Source organism: Dendrobium catenatum, unplaced genomic scaffold, assembly GCF_001605985.2.
Source record: "Dendrobium catenatum unplaced genomic scaffold, ASM160598v2 fragScaff_scaffold_173, whole genome shotgun sequence".
In the NCBI taxonomy this organism is placed as follows: Eukaryota; Viridiplantae; Streptophyta; class Magnoliopsida; order Asparagales; family Orchidaceae; genus Dendrobium; species Dendrobium catenatum.
Window position 1 is genome coordinate 728635 of NW_021318635.1, and position 7128 is coordinate 735762.

A 7128-nucleotide genomic window follows, 5' to 3' on the forward strand; every position below is an offset into this window, starting at 1 on the left:
ATTAAAAAAAGACCTATTTCAACCAGATACACTGGCAACTCAAATGACCTGAATCTAACTAATTAACTGGGTTTGATTTTAATATATATATATATATATATATATATATTAACCATAATAGCCCGATCATTTTGCATAATGATTAGGCTTCACCTTATATGAGACAAAAAAAAAAAAATTAAAAAATTTTGCACGTGTGTCACTCATATGTCCCTCATATATTCATTATTAGTAGGATGTATCTTTTTTCCCTTCATACCATCTTGCCTTATTGACCCACTTTTATATACAATAAGTGGTTAGATGATTTTCCTTAAGGGAGTCAAAACTGGTTGATAGGTTAGGCCTGGGCCCGATCCAAACCAGTTAACTTGAACTAGACCCACATAATAAATGGGTTGAAAATACAAACTTAAACCCTATCAACTAGCAACCCAAATGACCCAAACCTAACTCGTTAACATGTTTTAATTGGTAAAATATATAAACCTAAAGCTCAGGATATTTGATAAAAATAATAATGAAAAAATAAGAAGATTAATATAGTCAATGATCTAAGGATATGTTGATAAATAATATTCATGTTCTTCAAATTTGAGTAAAAAAAATTATATTTGGATAAGATCTTGTATTTGATAATGCATTATGCCTATTAAAATAAATATATTTGAATAGAATATATTTTTTTTAGAAAGTCAAAATATTATTTATTATTTTACAAGAAAAATAAATTCCAACATAAACAATAATTTAAAGATTATGGCACACATTTTAATGAAAAATAACAATATTAATTAGAAAGTAAAAGATTATCCACATGACAAATCTTCACATCGAATAAATGACGATGAAGGCCAATATTTTTGCCATATCATATTCCTGAAGATCCGTGAAGCAAGTTTTCGACACAGATGTATATTATTTGATACCTCGTTCAAAAGATCAAGAATGCAAGTGAGTTGATTCATGATGAAACAAAAATATTACCCAAATATATTTAGAAAGTATACCTCCTTGACTTGCAGCTAATTGAAGATGATGCAAACCAATATCAAATCTTCTTAGATTGAACATTTCCTCCTACAAAATTGCATATCAAACCCTAAATATATCGTTATTATATATAGCAAATTATTAATGTTTAATGATAAATAAATTCAAAAAGATATATCAAATAATGAATTAAGAAAAAAAATAGTTACTTACCAATCCAAGCAAGAAGAGGGCATTAATATTTTCACTTTAAGCGCAACTTTGAAGAAATCCTAAATAGTTTTGCTTGTCTTGCCAGTACATGATCTAGTCTTCTACATTCATATATTTTCCTACACTTTTTTTATGAACAAGTTGCCTGAAAATCCTTGCATCTATATTTAATTATCTTGTGGTTAGATAAATAAAAAAAGATTAGTTTTAATTAATGAATAATGATATTTTTAAAATAAATAATGTTTAAGTTTGTATGAAATATCTGATATCTCTGATAGGTATTTGAGAGCCTGTAAGAGCTCCTAGAAAAATTTCCTCCATAAGGCTAGGTGGTAGGGAAGAAATACTAGACTCTCTTCTAGTTTTCTCATTATCATTTTTTTCTTCATGTTTGCTCTGATTTTAGCAATAGGAAATAAGCAAATTTTAGGAGAGATGTAAATAATGAAGAAGAAAAGGAGCAACGAATATAGAGATACTGAAACAAAATAGTTCATCATTAGCTTAAATAATTTCGAAATTCATCATTAACGAAGCAAAGGTGTCAACTTGATTAATTTTTTATCCATTCATCATATTAGCTTGTTTTTAACGCCCCTTGTTCTATATTTCATATGCGTATATATATGAGCAATCTTCATCAGAACTTATCAATTTTAGCGACCAATTTTACTGGTCGCTAATTACCTATTTCCTTGTAGTTATATATGAGCAATCTTCATCAGAACTCTATAGCAAAGCCGATCAAGCAAAAAAAAGGATATTAATGTAAGAAATTTGTCTGTATAATATTCAAATAAATTAAACAATAAAATTAAGCTGTTACTGGCAAATAATTGTTCTGTTTATAATCTTACAGTAAAAAGAAAAAAAAAACTGCTTAAGATTATATATTGAAGCGTTGAAGAACAGAAGATGTGATAGAAAGACGAGAAAGCTTAAGAATTTACTAAAATTAATGAAGAAAACTTAGCTGCAAAGAGCTTTTAATTAAGAAGCATACCTTGAAGCTTGCATATTGAATGCTTAAACAATGACTGTTTAAGACTATAAAAGAGTTGAAGTAAGAAGAGGAGAAGGAAAGATTAGAAAGTTTAGGTAAGAATTTACTAAAAATTAATTAAGAAAATTAAGCTGCAAAGAGCTTTTGATTAAGAAGCATAACTCGAAGCGTGCAGATTGTATGGTTCAGCAATGGCTGTTTAAGGCAACATAAGAGTTGAAGAACAAAAGATGAGAAAGAAGGATGAGAAAGCTTAAGGATTTACAAAAATTAATGAAGATAATTAAGTTGCAAATAGCTTTTCATTGAGAAGCAAACCCTAAAGCTTTCAGATTGATTGGTTCAAAGGCTTTAATTGTCGAGATCCCATCTCCTTCTTGTAATCTTGTGGTCTTGCCTTTAATAGCGCAAAGGCTTATAAGAAGAAGTCAATTAAAATATGGCAGTCTTATTCATTGTATGAAAAATTATTCGGTCAGAAAATATATTATAATATCTCAAATATATTTTCTTAAGATATTTGTTTTATCAGAATATCCAAATATAATTTTTTTTTTCTTGAATAAGACGAATTTGGGGTGTATGAGCTTGTTGCTATGTGTAGAGTTTATTTGATTATTCATTTTAATATTAGTAATCATTAAATCTTTTTTTAAAAGTGTAGAAAATATATTAATTTAGGTTAAAAGAAAATTAGAGGGCATTGTAATTTACAAATATTTTTATTTCATGCAATATGTTTCATAATTTACAAAATGTTAAAAATAGAATTATTCTTAAGAAATTTGATAAATATAGCAAATATATATATATATAGCTCTCAAATCATTCATATGTCTTTTATGTATTCATGACTCAATAATATTCTTTATTTTATTTTTGTTCAAATTGTGTTTGTTGTTGGAAATAGGCAAAATTTATACGAATATGAGAAGGAGATTAAATAAATAATACAAAAAGATTATCAGCTCACAAAGACAGATTTTATTAATGTTAACTCAATTGATGACTAGGTCATATTATCATGATTATTATTGTTTAATGAAACATTCATAACGGTAGAGAGATATACAAAATTTAATGTTCTAATTTTGTACAAAGATCCATTAAACAAATATATATAGAGAGGGTAAGAGGTACAAAAGTCATAAGAGGCTTTTGAAGTTTTTCATGGAAAATCCTATAAAGAGAGACAATTACTCTTAGAATCCTTTCAATTAGGGAATGACCCATCATTTTTTCCCTTTTCAGGGATTTCTATGAAAAAAAAAGTGATGTCTCACATATATATATAGAGAGGGTAAGAGGTACAAAAGTCATAAGAGGCTTTTGAAGTTTTTCGTGGAAAATCCTATAAAGAGAGACAATTACTCTTAGAATCCTTTCAATTAGGGCATGACCCATCATTTTTTCCCTTTTAAGGGATTTCTATGAAAAAAAATGTGATGTCTCTTATGATTCTTGTACCGTCCTCTTTTCATCTAGATGAGTGCTGAATTTTCGTGCAAAAATAGAACATTAAACTCTATATCTCCTATTGTCAAAAATGTTTTGGCATGCAGCAAACAAAGAATATAATCTAATGATAGAACCAAATATTAATATAAAGTTTTTAAGCATAAGCTGAAATTAGATTTAATAATTAGCAATGACTAGAGTTGTAAATTGCAAAGATTTTGATATTTAATAACTGGCAGAAGGCGAAGAATTGAAAAATGCAAGACACTACAAGCAATAATCCAAAGATTTTGGTACATATTTTAACAAAAAATAACCAAAAAAACTCTATCACATATAAAAAAAATCCCATATTAATAATAAATATTTTATGTCCGTGCGCCCATTTGTAAACATTGCTGCAAAATCTAATGCTCCCATGTAACCATTGGTTTTCGTCTCCCAAATTCAAAGTTCCACATGACAAATCTTCACAAGAAGAAAATAATAATATTGGCCATTTTCACCATATCATTATTCTCCAGAAGATTTTTGAACCTTGTTTTTTACAAAGATTTGCATTATTCGATACCTCGTTCAAAAGATTGATAGCATATGAGTGAGATGACTCATCACCTAAAAAGAATAATCCCATGATATATTCCTATGATGTTTTTAATTACGATCATTTTAAAAAACTAGTATCTTACAGAATTTGAGTGTCTATTATAGAAAATGATCATAGGCACTCAAATTCTATAAGATATTTGACCACTTAAATATTCTTAAAAAAAATTATTGTAAATTTTAATGCTTGACTTAGATTCATGTAGCATTTATATCCTTGTTTGTTTCATTTGTGATCATTGAATACAATATCTCGATCACTGAGAAACTAAGGCTTCATTAGGGACAGTTTTTTTATTGCCTTAAATTATAGATTTTTTAGTGTAAAAATTTTTAGTTCAAGAAATTTTTTAAGAAATTTTTGCACTAAAAAATTGCTTTAAGAAATAGTAAAAAAATGTTCTCAAAATAAGCCTTAGTCTTATGTTCATTAAAAAAAAAACTTAGGTAGGAATATCTTAATCAAATTTTGATCAGGATGGGTTTCAAACTAGTAGACTTTGCTTTGATAAATGTACAGAACAAAAAGATTTATAGTATTTTTTCTCAAGTATAAACTCTTATGCTTCTTATAATTTATTTTTTCAATGTGCTATATCTTCATATGATATTAAGACCTTAAATTATTTTTCTTGTACTTCCTCAAATTTTAGCACATAACACTAGAGGGGTCTCAAAATAAGTTTATGGGTTGGGTTCGAGTCCAACTAGAATTCGACCCAACCCAAATCCAATCAATCTGAATCTGACTCGTGCTAAAAAACACTAACTCGAACATAGCCTGCTAGTATTTCGAATGTCTTGAACCTAACCAGTTAACCCATTTTGATTAAGAAAAAATTATAACTTCTTAACTATAATGTTTAATATATTTGATAAAACAAGAAGATAGTGCCCTTGAGTTAAAGAAATAGAAGAAAAGTATATATTAAATAAGTCATTTTGGAGTCAAAGTGAGTTTGAGGGTAGGGGTGTCAAAATTTGAAAAATTTCTGGTTTGGGTTAACCCGTTTGCCATACGACTCATGTTCAGGTTGGCCAGAAAACTTGAAATCAATCTGAGTTTACCCTAGAACATGGTGGTTGCGTCTCTCCCATGACCTCAACTGGTCGCATCCGCACTTGCATGTCACGTGACTTCGTCTAGTGTGACACACGACTTTGTCTAGTCAACTTTGAGTAAATAAACAAAGATCATGCCTGCAACCATTCCACGTCTTGTGAGATACCAGCGGTTAGTTGGCCTCGATTAAAGCTGCATGTCATATTGTTGCAACTTGCACTGGCCTTGCCTATCGCCTATAGCATGAACACCTCTTGTCGCAGCCTTGCGCTAGTTGCACTCCATATGAACGATTCATGGATCGCGTCAGGTCAACCCTGTACCCTCACTAGTCAGGTCTGGGTTGAAGATCCTAGCCTGTTTACAGAATTGGGTTGGGTTACGGTTAATCGTTTGGACCCTAGTCAACTCTGGTTGGTCCCAAACCCTATCCGTCAACCCATTTTGATACTCCTATTTGCGGGTTAACCTGAACTCAACATGTTTAATGAACGTTTAAAAAAAATCAACCCAAATTAGACTCATTTATTAAATGGGACACCCAAATCTAAATGGAGAGCTACATAAAGGCTAACACTATATTCCAATTATATGTTATAAAAATAATATTGAAAATATCTCAACTTAATTAAAAGAACATTTTTCATTAAAGTGTAAGAAAAAATGTCTTTATCTCCTTTATGTGGCATTTTGGTTGAGACTTGGACAAGTTCTTAGCTCTAATAGGATAAAATCCATCCAACTTTCTTGATAGCTCCATTACCGTCCAAGTAAAATCCAACGGCTAATAACCGTCTAGCTTCCATAATTTTTTGGTCTCCTATCACCAGGAGATTATTCCGTTCGGACGCCGGACACAACTTACATTAGATACTTCACAGTATCGAGCAGTACTGAGCTCAGTACTATGAAGTACTCAGCTCAATACTGAGCTCAGAATATCGAGCTCGGTACTGAGCGGTACCGAGCTCGATACTGCTTGGTACTGCTCAGTACCAAGCTCAATACCTAGTAGAAGGTGATGTGACACATTTTTATTGGGCTCTGGATGACGTTCGGTGTCCAAATCCAATAAATTCCCCCTCTCGAAGGCACTCAGTCAGTAAGTAGCAAGTGTCCATTCCGACTAAAATCTCCTCCCTTCACATGAAAGAGACAAAGGGTGATTTTTTGGAACCAATAGAGTAGGCTTTCTTATTTTCCTTAAGAAGTTTGTATAAAAAAATATATGGAATTTCTTTTTTTATTTAATTAAAAAAAATTACATACATTTTTATTAGAAGAGTATTTTGTTGAGTTATCTAATTAAAAATTAATATCAATTAAATTTAAATTAATTTTCTCTATTAAAAATTATCACAACTTCCTTTAACAAGTTGTTTATTTTATGAAACAGCTCGTACAAAATCATAGAGAAAGTCTTGAGTTGATATGGTGAATGCATATAGAGTCAAATATTACGATAAATCTGCTTATAAAAAGTATTATCGTATTTATTTTAATTGATCTTAAGAGTAAGAATGACTTGCGAAGATTATAGAAAATTGTCTCAGGGGTTTTCAAGGAGATAGTTATGATACGGATGAGGTTGCAACAAATGTATTGAAGGAGATGATCATGGCACAAGAAAGTTAAGGTACAAATGTTAAAGGAGATGTACATCACGCAAGTGAGGTTATAATGCAAGTCTTATGGCAATGACCATTATGACTTAAAATAGGGTTGCAAAACGGGACTCAAAGGAGACAATTGTAATGCATTTATGGTTATAACATAGGTCTTTAAGGAG